The following is a 14,252-nucleotide window of genomic DNA, read 5'->3' on the forward strand; positions in this document are numbered from 1 at the left end:
TTTATGGACGAATTAACCAATACTGTCGGAAAATAACATATAGCATTTGCAGCGTCAATTTACACTGAATACCTATCCAAGAAGTAAAACAAGTAGAATGGTTTCCTGTGGGGAACAATTTTAATGATATAAAGATATTTCATTTAACTATTTTCAACATTGTTTGGGTGATAAATAAACGTTTGTATCAGGAATAAAGTTGACATTAATCGATCAATATAGAAGAAGGCCTTTGGAAACTGGTGACCGTTGAAGACCTGAGACCGGAGTAGGTCGAACATAAAACAATTATTTCTTTTTAAGAAAATGATTAAATATCATTTTCTGAATAATTCCGAGCAAGAAAATAAAGTAAACACACAAGTTTACGCAGACAATATCTCTATTTAGTATGGCAGATGCCACTACGAATATTTTAATTTTGTAGATTTTCAGTATAAACAATTTATTGTTTGAGAAAGAACATTTGAGATAGATATTAAAGAAACATTGATAATTTTCAAACACATCATTCAAGTTTTTCCGCCTTAAATGGTAAAATAATTATAGAAAATTAGAAATATCACGTAATAGTTTTTTTTGTTGTTAATTAGGTGTAATTCGGACTAATTCTCTAGAGGTAAATCCGTAACGTACCGGCAAACGGTATTAAGCGAGGTTTTCGTAAAGGTCAATTAACCAATCATGTACGGACAGATCAAATGCTCCTCCATGAACCGAAAACAGGTCACGTGCTCCTCCATGCCTCAAAAGTTAAACGCGTACCAATACCCTGCTGTATTCAGACCGCAGGGAATAACTTACTAGTAATCTTAGTCTTCTACAAATTGTTTAAAGGTATTCAGTCTGATACTCATAGAGATAGACAGAGAGTCAGTGAAGATTAAAACCAGAGATGTAGAAAAAAACAGATAACAGACAGTGTAATCTAACAAGATATATACATTAAATAATACTGATTTAATATTTCATAATATATGTCCATTTTTTGTATAATATGTGTAAGACGTTCTTTCCTTTTCCCCGTTTAGTAGGTCATGTTTTGGTTAAGTTTATATATAACTTGATACAGTATCGATACCACATATTTTACCAAAAAAGTACTTTAATTCGCGACATAGTATGACAAAAATAGTATGAATGTGTTAGTATGGTCCATTATCACGACATGTTTGTTTCAACAATTTTGATTCAGTATTAATGCCTATACTTTTGCATGGTGACGAAATATGGGGAACACATCACGAAGATGCAACTGAAACCGTGTATAATTACGCAGTTTTAAAATATATGAACACGCAATATGGTAAATTGACAATGTGATCGAGAGTAACACTCTGTTCATTGCAGCTACAAAAGGGTATCAATTTTTGATAAAAACAAAAAATGCAGATAAAAAGGCTGGTTAAAAAGGGTCTTAACAAATGAGCAACTGGATATCAAGAAAGAGACTTTGATTACGCACGGAAAGGGGACCAAACTACATACGAAACTTTTTTTTTGCATATGTGTTGCCAGTAAGTGACTCTTAAATGTCACTAGAAAAGAAATGAAAATAGATAGAAACTTATATTTATAGTCAATGCTCGTGTACACAAGTCAAACACATCTTGTTTTACACTTTTATCTGTTTATATATATCTAGACAATTGAGATTAGCAAAGTCCAACGACATACATGTATATTAGAGAAAGCACAAAGCTTTTTTCTGAAAAAAATACCTTTATGAAATTAAAGAAATGTAAAATTTTCCCAGAAATTTGTTCAATAATCTCTTCAGGACAATATATAATGAGTATAATTAAAAGTACGAAGCAATGTTCCTTTAGTTAGTAGCCCCTGTAGAATTATACGAAGGGTTGTTAGTGTAAATTCTTGTCGTTTCACCAGGTGGATCCTAAAAATAAATGAACAACTTTGTAGAGTACAGTAACAATTTAATACAAAACAGTATCACAGAAGATCGTGCATGCATTATAAATTCTTTATCATAATTGTACAATTTGATCTATATATACATCTATCTATATGTATGATGTAAAGGACTAGACAAGTAAAATATTTGTCCAGCGATGTAATGACGATATGTATTGACAGAATGAATGAACTTTAACATTATGCTGCTCACAGAATATTCAGCTTGAAATACATATTGTAAGATCTTTATACCCCCAAAAACAAAGTTTGGGGGGGGGTATATAGGAGTCACCCGGTGGTCGGTCGGTCGGTCGGTCCAGACGTCCGTTGCATTTTCCTTGTCCGGAGCATAACTTGAAGACTAATGGTTGGAATTCAATATAACTACATACAATGGTCAAGCACATTGAGAGGAAGTGCAGTGCACAAGAACCATAACTCTATCTTGACTAATTACAGAGTTATTGCCCTTTGTTACTTTTCCTTGTCCGGGGCATAATTGAAAACTACTGGTTGGAATTCAAAACAACTTCATACAATTGTCAAACACAATAAGGGGAAGTGCAGTGCACAAGAACCATAACTCTATCTAAAGTAATTACAGAGTTATTGCCCTTTGTTACTTTTCAATTACTTTTTTTTGTCCGGACCATAACTTGAAGACTAATAGTTTGAATTCAATATAACCAGATACAATGATCAAGCACATTGAGAGAAAGTGCAGTGCACAAGAACCATAACTCTATCTTGACTAATTACAGAGTTATTGCCCTTCGTTACTTTTCCTTGTCCGGGGCATAACTTGAAAACTACTAGTTGGAATTCACAACAACTTCATACAATTGTCAAACACAATAAGGGGAAGTGCAGTGCATAAGAATCATAACTCTATCTAATGTAATTACAGAGTTATTGCCCTTTGTTGCTTTTCCATTGCTTTTTTTTGTCCGCACCATAACTTGAAGACTAATAGTTTGAATTCAATATAACTACATACAATGGTCAAGCACATTGAGAGGAAGTGCAGTGCATAAAACCATAACTCTATCTTGACTAATTACATAGTTATTGCCCTTTGTTGCTATCCTTGTCCGGGGCATAACTTGAAAACTACTGGTTGGAATTCAAAACAACTTCATACAATTGTCAAACACAATAAGGGGAAGTGCAGTGCACAAGAATCATAACTCTATCTAAAGTAATTACAGAGTTATTGCCCTTTGTTACTTTTCCATTGCCTTTTTTGTCCGGACCATAACTTGAAGACTAATGGTTGGAATTCAATATAACTTCATACAATGGTCAAGCACATTGAGAGAAAGTGCAGTGCACAAGAACCATAACTCCATCTTGACTAATTACAGAGTTATTGCCCTTTGTTACTTTTCCTTGTCCAGAGCATAACTTGAAAACTACTGTTTGGAATTCAATACAACTTCATACAGTTGTCAAGGACAGTGCAGTGCACAAGAGCCATAACTCCATTTTAACAAAATACAGAGTTACTGCCCTTTGATACTTTCCTTGTAAGGAAAATAACTTAAAACGTACAGGTTGGAATTGAAAACAACTTCATACAATGATCAAGCACAATAAGAGAAAGTGCATTGCACAAGAACTATAACTCTATCTTCAGTATTTATAGAGTTATTGCCCTTTGTTCCTTTTCTTTGTCTTTCTGGACTTATTACAGAGTAATTCAATTAAACTTCATCAATGGCCAACCACATTGAAAGGAAATGCAACATATAAGAACCACAACTATCTTTAATTACCCACAACCATAACTCTATATTTCAATTCTTTTACAAGGTATTCTGTTACTAGTAACATCCTCATTTCCGAAGCAGTCTTGTGGGGGTATTAATCACATTTAGTGATAGTTCTAGTTTTTTTTATGTTGCTCAAAAGTTTGTCTGTTTTTGTCAACTTATTACAGAAATATTTGCTCCTTGCTCTTGTTGTTGTTGTGGTTCATAATAAACGACTTTCGGTGCCTTCATTCATTTCAAAAAATGTATAGATCTACCAACAATGCAATACACTGTATTATGAAAAAATTATGATTATACATTAAAATTTTATTTGAAGTTTAATAGGACTTCAATACATTTGTACTGTAGTAAAGAAGTAATAAATATTGTTTTTTCAATGCGATTATTGGCCGTGCCTATAGCGTCTCAAGATTATAGTTTGAAGACTGCCATAAATAAACCCGAGTACCAATAACTATAAATAGTCATATTTTATTACCATAACATTTTATGATTATTAAACATAAACTATAAACTTTCCAAATCTTATAAAATGCATATAAAAAGTGTAGACAAAGGAAAATAAGTTTGTTTAACTAGAAATAATTTTTGTGTATAAAAACGGCATATAGTTACGTGCAATTACTGGAATGCTAGCATACTACTGGGGAAATGTATATGTATATAACACATTGTATATAATATGTACCTTTCTATACATGCAATAAGGTCTGTTCTGTGTTTATGTATAAATTAACGCTCAAATCATCGTTAAGATTCAGAATTGTTGATATTGAACTTTTTAACATGTACATGTATATAAAAATAAAGTGTTTATATTGATACCCAAACCTGGAAAGAAAAACTTACAGGTTCGTCGTCGGACCAGTGTTGTTTAGATTTACCTGGCCCGGGACCCTTGGACCGTGCAACTCTAGCTGCTATCCCCACTGGCTCGAGTTAAGGTTATTGTAGTACCTAAGGACACGTGAGTGTATCATTGGCTTAGACAATTTCAGAAAAACATGGCATGGAGCTTAAGCTATACAATCCACTTAAAGTTTTCCATTGAAATGTTTTGTTTTTTTTCTCAAGAAATGCCATGACGGAAACATTTTGAATAAATGTCTTACCTCACAAACGAAATCTAGGCCCCTTAGTAAGGATATGTGATATGTTTTGCACAAAATATAAATACGAGGGTGGATCAAAAAATACATGGCTTTTCGTTACATTAATTAATAATAATATCATTTATACATAGAAGTTAAATTTCGGCATTTTTCTATGTATATGTTAAATTTGGTGCTTATGTTGCTTAATTAAATCAGAAACATTTAATCCTCATGAACCTAAACGGACTGTATGACTGATTTGTGTCTGACATAAAATAGTGAATAAAAGGATACACATAATAAGTAAAATAACGTCTGCAACACACAGTAATATCCTAAACTTTGTTATAAATAGAGTATTTCCGGCTATATTGAAAGACTGAGACTTGTATGAAATTATCGTCTGCAGCACCATGTAAACAAAGCCTACCGCGAACGCCAGGAACGCACCAATCAGATGTACGGTTAAAACATTTGTTTCCTGAAATTTAATTTTGGTAAGAAGAGATACAAATAAGAGATCATCAAGACATTTTAAAGAAAATATTTAAAGGCATTCCATTCTTGTTTGGTATGTTTTGTTATACTCTTTGTTTCGTATAATTTATGTTGCTTATTTCACAATTTCAGATATGGTCATTTCTTCTTTACGACTATTATTATTAAATATGATTTTGTCTAGATGACGTAATACTAAGTACACATATTAATAAAAGAACAGTAAAACTAACATTTTTAAAGGACAGTGTACCCATTAGCATTTGAGAAAACAGTGGCGTATTAATCAGTTTAATATCTTTTAGTAAATGCAATATATTATTGAATGAATGGCAATAATATCATATCTTTATTTATTTTCAAAGAAAGAAAAAAGAGAGGAAAAGTAGGAAAATGTTTGATAAACAGACGTACCTGAAAATTACCAACTAAGCTAACACCAAATATTGTAAGCATTCCGATAATAAATGCAGCAGTATTTAAATTGAGCAAACCTCGTCTGCCGCTTCCCTCAAAATGATACAACTTTTGTCTATATCTTGTATAAATTATGATTCCCGCTGCAAAACAAAATAAATTGAAACAGAAATAAAATGTTTGCTTGTAATCAATTAATATAACATGATGAAATGATATTTGATAATTTTACAGACAAAATGTGTATATATTATTTCAGCTGTAAATAACACCCGCATTTAGATCTGACCATCAACAAATATGAAGACACTTCTGGAGACTTTTCAAACAGCCAATCACCGACGAGTTTTCATCATTTTAAAAGCGATTCTGTTTCCATTTTTAAACGCTGGAAAACCGATATCGTGAGGGTAATCATCACGATTTCAAGATATTGCGCTGAAACAAACATGGCGTTGTTCATGAACATAATTATCTATTGTTAGTAAGCTATATATGGAACGACTTTTATGTGTTCCCTAGATCGAAAATAGTAAATATGAAGTGATTGAAACAATCACCAATACACATGTGAAAGTTCATTCAAAGTTTGCGTGCTATGATATATTTATTGTAAGCCTTAATAAAGTTTCCTTTTAAAAGGAAAGGCTTGCACAGTTGTGCCTTCATCCCAACATATTTAGTTGTTTTTATTTTTGTAAAAACGAATATTTTTGTCAAAACGATTTGAAATCTATTCTCTATTGTTTAAATCTAATAAAGAAAATAATCAATCGTAAAAATACTAACGTGGAGATCTATCTATGATACTGAAAGGAAACAAGTGTGCACATTTCATTTCCACTTCGTTACGTGGTACCAATTAATAAGCATGTTCACAGATACGATGCGTGATCTATAGATCATCACGTGGTAAGGTTAATGATATGCAGGGACTATTTTAAGATTACCTCACCAAGTTCAGTAGATCTAAATATAACTCGATCATACACTAATATTCTGTGTGATTTGGACCACCCTTTGAAGACGGAATACTACTACAGTCAACATCCTCTATTGTATAAAACTAATACAGACAGAAAACAATTATAAAAGAAACTAACTTTTGCGTCTTGAAAAAGAATTGAAACGGAACAATTTCGTTTATATAATTTATTACGATTTAAATCAATAAATCAAGTAAAAATACGATTCCTATTTATATAAACAAACTGGGATTACCGAAGTAACTAAAATAGCTTAGATTTCCGTAATATTACTTCGTCTGATTCCGCAGCATTCGGAACTGCCTTGGCTATTATCTATAATATTATCTGAAGACTGACGGAAAGGGCCGAGTAGTTGCGATTGATTCTGCAGTATGACGGAATCGCCCGAATTGTCACGAATGCAATCGGAACTACATCGGCTATTATCATTAATCCGAAGAGTGACGTAAAAGGCCGAAAAGTTGCGATTGGCACGATTGTAGCTGGTTTCCCGTTCAATCAACCTAACCGGAACAAGTTTTCCATATGAAATGGCAAGCCAAAAATCCTCAGGTGGTGACCGGATTTTTGAACTCTGGACCTCTTCATTTCAAGGCGGACACTCAACCACGTCGCTGTTTAAGGGTAAACCTAGCAGGAAGGCTGTTGTAAATGACAACACATGTAATCACTACACTTAAAACGACACACTTCACACTTTGTGATGCCTATTTTTAACGGACGGTTTAATTGGTTGGCTATGATAAACAAACTCTGAATGAAGGCAAACAAATAAAGTGGATATCAGATCTACATGTAAGAAATAAATAGATCTTAACTTTAGTCAGAATGATATAAATTATATCAGAAACAGATTTAACTGAACATAACGCATTGTGGACCCGGAAAGTTCTGTATTTACTAATCGAATATGCAATAGTTGTAGATAATTGATAGTAAGATTAACATTTTTTCTTATATGACATAGATCTACTCATCTGGTCATTTTTTTGCAAACTTAAACGAATAGTCACATAGTCTTGCTCACGTGCCGTAAGTACCATGGGTTTAATATAAAAAACCATCTTACCTAGAGCAGCACCAATGTTAAGCAACTGACCAAATACACAACTTTCTGGGGATCTGGTTCCCGTATCGCTGATGTATGGGAAGCCGGGTTCAAAATATTTTTTAAAAAATCATTAATTAAAAGGCCGATCGCAAACCTAGAGAAGATTTATGGGACTTTATTAGTTTTTTAGTTGGTGTTTACATCTTATATTACAGTATGATAACTTTAAGTTTGAGTAAAAATATATTCTTTGATGTAAACCTTCATATATTTATATCAGTGAATAAATTGAAACTATCCTCTTTGATCTAGATTCTATCCCACATTCAGCACAAGTAAAGCTAATCTAGATTTAATAGACAGCAGTTCTAAATGCCTTTGTAAATTCAGCCCTTTAAAGTTCAGACAGAATCCAGATCTATAGAACTTCTTACAAACATAACAAACGTCTCCGTGGTCGAAAGGTTAGAGTCGATGACTCTGGCGTGGGTCTATCCCCCGAAGATGCTTTGGTAGTTTTACACGGAGGAAGGTAGATCTAGTCTAGTAAAGGTGTAACTCTCCAGGAACGATGGTTAGGAAACTACCTGCCTATATATATAACTAAAATAATGTTGGGAAAAGGCGTAAAATGAAACGAACAAACAAATAATAAAAGTCAACATAAAAATTCTTACGTGATAATGAAAGACGCAGGTATATAAACAGCTTTGATGATGGGTAGCCAATGATGTCTGGTTTCTAACATAGCTTCCGGCACTAACGTCGTCACGTGATCATTAGTATATCTGTAGAAAACGAAAATACAAATGAATTAGTTAGCTAAATGAAACTTTACTTTTTTATTTGACTGTTTTGCTTTGCCATATTAAGCAAAGGTTATAAGTACTAGCTATATGACGTCATGATGACGTAATTCTTTATTTTTATAGAACTTTCATACTACAGTTATGGTCTATCTAGAGATCAATAAGACCTGCAGAGCGTGTTCTATTTTGGTCTGTCTACTTATTACAAATGCATTATGTCATATGATGCGACATATACGTTTGAGTATTGTTAGCCTTAGCTTAGCTTATCAAAACTTTATTTTTTTGAGTACACTGAACAGCAAGTAGATCTAAAATAAGACGCAGATGAATTGTTTTGTTTCCTTTGACTTGTGTCCCTTGTTGTTTTTTCGTCTATGGTAAGTATCTTCCCCCTTTGCCCTTGTTCTTATTTCTTTAATTATCCCCCGACTGCCCCTTCCCCAAGTCTCCTGTCCCCTTCCCTTATACCTTTGTGGGCTTATTGTTAAGTCTATTTGCTTTCTTTAAATTTCTTGTCAGTTGTTTTCTTAGAGTTTCTTATCAGTTACATAAGTATTACTTATCATTCTAGTTATTAGCCTGTCTGTGCTCTGCCTTGTGCCCTGTCCTGTTTTTTTTGTTTGGGGTCTGCCTGGGCACCTTGCCGCTAGTTCTTGTTGCTGGGTCATGTGGGGGTTGCGTTCATTGAACGCCGTCTTTCCTTGTTGATCTTGTTTATAATATTTTTTGCAGTAAGAACATGATAACGTCGTATTTAACTCTCGAAATAATAGAGAAAATAATAATCCCTAAAGAAATTCCAAAACGGTAAAATTGTAAAATGTTGCAGAATCTGTTTGATTGAGCCTGTTCATGGACGGTACTAAAAAGCGCAACTACTATCCACGCCCCTAGCACCGACTTAAGCAGAATTCAATATGAAATGGTAAAAATTTGAATTAAGAAACATCCGCAGATGTGATCATACGGCGGCTATCAGAAGATGATATATGAACAAATTCGTTATGCCGCCTTGCCTACACTTCTAAAGTTACTGCAAAATGACATGAATCGAAAGCAGCCAAGATCTACCTGTTACGAAAATCATCGGCCTGATCTCTATATTTTGGTTTGTTTGATTGAATTTTACGTCGCACCGACACAGTGTAGGTCATATTAGCGACGTTCCAGCTTTTCTGCTGGAGAAAGACCTCAGGTGTCCTTCCATGCATTTTTTCAGGCACGAACAGGCACCTGAGTAGAACTGCCGACTTTCCGTAAATAGTCTGGATAGCTGCCTCACATGAAAGTATCCAAAGTCCCTGTCGGGGTTCGAACCCACAGCGATGAGGACAAAATAATTTAGTCAACGACCTTAACCACTCTGCCACGGACGCACCTGTTCTGTTTATAGACCTTAAACATTGTCATGGACTTTTACATATTTATAGATCTCTACCTATACAAACGGAAAATTGTTACGTATAGTAGAAATTTACAAATGTTTAAACATGATTCATTACGTTTAAACAAATATTTATTTTCATAAGAATTTTTTATGTAGGACTTTATATCATGTATGAATATTAATTTAAAGACCTACCAAGTTCTGTGTGCAAATATTCGTTTTAAACTTAACTATAATCCCTGTACCCCACCTCTTCCCGTTTTCCCCCTCCCCACACCCCTCACTAATGTATATTTGTAAAAGTTAGAACATGTGCTGTAATAATAAAGTTCATTATACATATAAAAACATGATTTCTCATATCTCTTTAGATAATGAATCTTTGTGTATGTAAGAAACCTATCCTAATTTACAAGAAACCAACTTGACATTAAATATAGAATGGGGTTAAACCGATATAAGTTGTTTAGTAATTTTTAAAGCATATATTTGTGTATTCACACTTATTTCACTTAAAAAAATAATTAAATTTTGATTATAGATAAACAAGAAATTATCAGTTACAAATACTTGCCACTTTTAACAACAGTCAATTTATCTGATATAATTATGGTAACATCAACTACTGAATTAAACACGACTTACCATATAATTATGATTTACTTATTTCTAATATTTCAAATAGACACCAATTTATAAAAGCCTTACTTAAGAGGGATCTAAGACATACAACATTAATGTTAAAAGAAATAAAATACAACATTAATGTTAAAAGAAATAAAATGTTGAGTATGAACAGACACCCCTCAGATTTAATGCAGTAGATCATATTTCTAATCTATTTAGATAGGTAATGCATTTGGGGGTTATACCTTTACGCACAGCTAAAACTGGCATTTTATATTATTGCTCGTTTGTAACCATAATCGTGATGTTAAGTTCATGAATATAATCTACGAGTATATATGAAATGTACACGGGCTGCAGTCGACTTATGAAATAATTTCTTTTTGCTCTAATAAAGTTATAAAATTTCGTTATAAAATTCTTGTCAGGTAATATGACTGTATATAAACGGTTATTTGCAATACTACAGTTTATTGCAGGTCCATATAACATGCCAAAAAAACTATAACTTAAAATATACGGGCGACTTTAAAACTATCGCATGAGTGTTAATAAAAGTCAAAGGTTTAAAATGCGTGATTTATTGTACTCTGTATCGTTGATCATGTTATTATATCCTATAATGTACACGGAAGTACATGATATTCTTGTTCACAACGTTTTTTTTATCTACGTGTTTATTTATTATTTTATCGCTGAATGAGACTGTCTCTACTAAAAAAACTAACTAATCTTTTCCTCCTATTTTAATAACCTTTGCTAACTATACAATTAGATTAACAACACCACTATCCCAAATTCAATCTAGAGTTATTAAAAGTAAATTTCAATAGAAATTGAAGCGCCCTTTATTGATATTGTTGACTGAAAACAATCATACATGTTGTATTATTATTTCTATTGTTTACACATATGAGCCGCGCCATGACAAAACCAACATAATGCGATTGCGAACAGCATGAATCCAGAACAGCCTGCGCATCCGCGCCGTCTGATCAAGATCCATACTGGTCGCTTACCAACCCTAAGTCGCTTAAATGATGTTAACGTTGTAGCAGTTTGTGTTTGAGGTGGAAGAGAGTTGAAATCCCTAATAACAGAAAGTAAGAACGATTTATAGTAAAAGTCTGTATTTGTACGGATATATTGTATTGAACGTTCTTGGCGTTTCCTTGAGAGGGTAACGTGCTCACTGCCAATCGACGGAGGGACAAGATCAGAAAGAATTGTGAAGGTTGTTTTTTCAATTTCAGAAAAATAGCAATAAAGTTTATTTTTTTCTCCTTTTTTTCTAGGGATTTCCAGCCCCAATTTCATTTCATGAATTTATCGATTGATACGAGTTAGTTTTTCCAGTAATTTATTCTACGGCTTCTTGTTGATATTGAATTTGTTCGAAAGGTCCTTTTTAATCGGATTTGCGTCAAATTATTAAAAGCAAATCTCCATATTCTAAAATTCGGTTTATGAAAGATTATAAAAAAATATTCTAAATGATTTCCTATCAATTGGAATTTTAATGTTTTTCAGAAACATTTATTCTTTTCCCAAGCTTTAAATTTTTGGACTATATTCAATATGAGTGGACCATCTTAAATCATGAGCGAAAGTAATCCCAAGTGTTTATGAATGCGTACTTCTTTTATTTGTGTGCCCATGCATAAAGATAGGCAGGATGGATTACATTTTGGTTTGTTTTTCGTGTTATTATTAGTGATTCTGTTTATTGGGATTAAATTTTACCAACCATTGTTCGGCCCAAGAAGTTATAGTTATCAAAGATCTGAATTAAGGATAGTTGAAGCAGTCACGGGGTCTTCGACCACAATAAAAAGGTTAGTATCGTCGGCGAAGAGTCTTATATTGGCATTGATGTCTATAACAATATCGTTAATATAAACAAGAAACAACAAAGGCCCAAGAATTGACCCTTGTGGCACACCAGCGGCAATAAAGTTAAGAGAAGATCTACAACCTGGTAAAATAACTCTTTGTCTTCTGTCCTTTAGATAGGAAGAAAACCAAGAGGAGAGACGGCCAAAGAAATACCAATCAATTCAATTCAAATACAATCTTTATTTAGACAATCGGCATAAATATGCCTTTTGGCCATTTACAAGTAAATAATTATAGAATATGGGCCAGACAAAATAACATATAAATGTACAATAATAATTCAAATGCATATGATTAATCAAACACATATAAAATTACAATACAATGAAAATAAATTTACAATTAAGCACTGTTTGTCTGTAAAAATTCATTTAGCCTCAATAGCCAATGTTCTTACTTTAAACGCCTCTTTAATATAAGTTGCTAATTTTACTTGAATAGTTTTATTATTGTTATTCATTAATGCAACAAATTTATTAAGTGAAGCCAAGATGTATAATATTTTGGAAGTAAATCTTTTCTGATATTATTATATTTTGGACAAATGCAATAAAAAAATGATATTCAGATTCAATCTGTTTCTGATTACAAAATAAACACAATCTTTCATTTCTCTCTATATTATTAAATCTACCAGTTTCAATTGCAAGATTATGCGAAGACAAACGGAATCTAGTTACCGATACAGTTTAATTTATAAATAAGTCCCTTGTGCCAGACCCGATCAAACGCTTTACTGATGTCAAAAATAAAGCCCTGACTTCTTTACCAGAATCAATGGCCTGTGCAAACAAATTATATAAGTATGTTAATTGGTTGACAGTGGAGTCTCCGGGAACAAAACCAGATTGAAGAGATGTAATGATATTATTATCACGCAGAAAATTAAATTTGTGTTTAAATACGATTCTTTCAAAGACATTGGAGGGTTAGTTTTATTACTCAAGACTTTATGCTCATTTTTTCAAATATGTTTTAATTACGAACATAATAAGAAACAATTTTGTATATTGACTTTCATGTTACTACAAGCGAAGTTTGTTTTTTGTGTAACTTATTATAATTGACTCATTGTTTCTGTATGCAATTGTTTATATGGAACCGTTACAACACTGCTGCCTTATAGAAAGCAGAATAATATTTACCTATACTATATAAATACACTCCCTCTCTGGTAAATCATCAATTTCATGAAATCGATAGTTTCGTATTTTTATAAAATTTGATTTCATTATTTGTCCGTTTCTCTTTGAATTTATCTATATTTAATGATTAATAGGTTAATATTAAATATATATTTTCAATTTATATATTTCTTAAATATGAGGAAAACAAAAAAATGAACATACCATTAAATAATTCCCAAAACATCCAGTAAGATATTAATAATAGGTTTTATATAACAACGTTAGAATTTATTAGGCAGGTAGTATAATAAAGAAAGCACAACTTTGACACTTGACACATAACGTTTATAACCAATCTTAAAAATCAATAGATACATTTAGTAAAGTACTTACATTTTCACCAATATAATGTTTATATATTTATATCCTCTTAGTATGTCGGAACAATCAAACACCGTCCATCTAACGTGTAATAAATGTGAATTACCCACTGACTATATATCGTGTTACATCTTGTAAGTCGCCGGTAGAAACCGGCGACTAGATTTGTAACTGTTTAATATTATATCTATGGTAGGAGAAGGCCTTAAAATCTGAATATAAAAGCAAATCAATTACTGAACAATTAAGGACCACAATAAGTTTTCATAATCTTAAAAATT

General features: G+C 32.5%; 1 protein-coding gene across 2 annotated transcripts in view; it reads right to left on the reverse strand.

Moving 5' to 3' along the window:
- The window catches only part of LOC132758293 (DNA damage-regulated autophagy modulator protein 2-like), a 65,557-nt gene extending 51,482 nt beyond the window's left edge, over nt 1–14,075 (reverse strand). Inside the window, exon 1 of one of the 2 annotated variants that reach the window (XM_060749861.1) lies at nt 13,984–14,075. The gene's annotated coding sequence lies outside the window, so the exon portion shown is untranslated. Of the gene's footprint in view, nt 1–13,812; nt 13,958–13,983 lie in introns of those variants that run through there. The other variant, XM_060749864.1, reaches the window with a different exon arrangement.
- Nucleotides 14,076–14,252: the final 177 nt, after the last annotated feature.

Source organism: Ruditapes philippinarum, unplaced genomic scaffold (genome assembly GCF_026571515.1).
Source record: "Ruditapes philippinarum isolate M1 unplaced genomic scaffold, ASM2657151v2 ctg1402_1_1_1_1, whole genome shotgun sequence".
Classification (NCBI taxonomy): domain Eukaryota; kingdom Metazoa; phylum Mollusca; class Bivalvia; order Venerida; family Veneridae; genus Ruditapes; species Ruditapes philippinarum.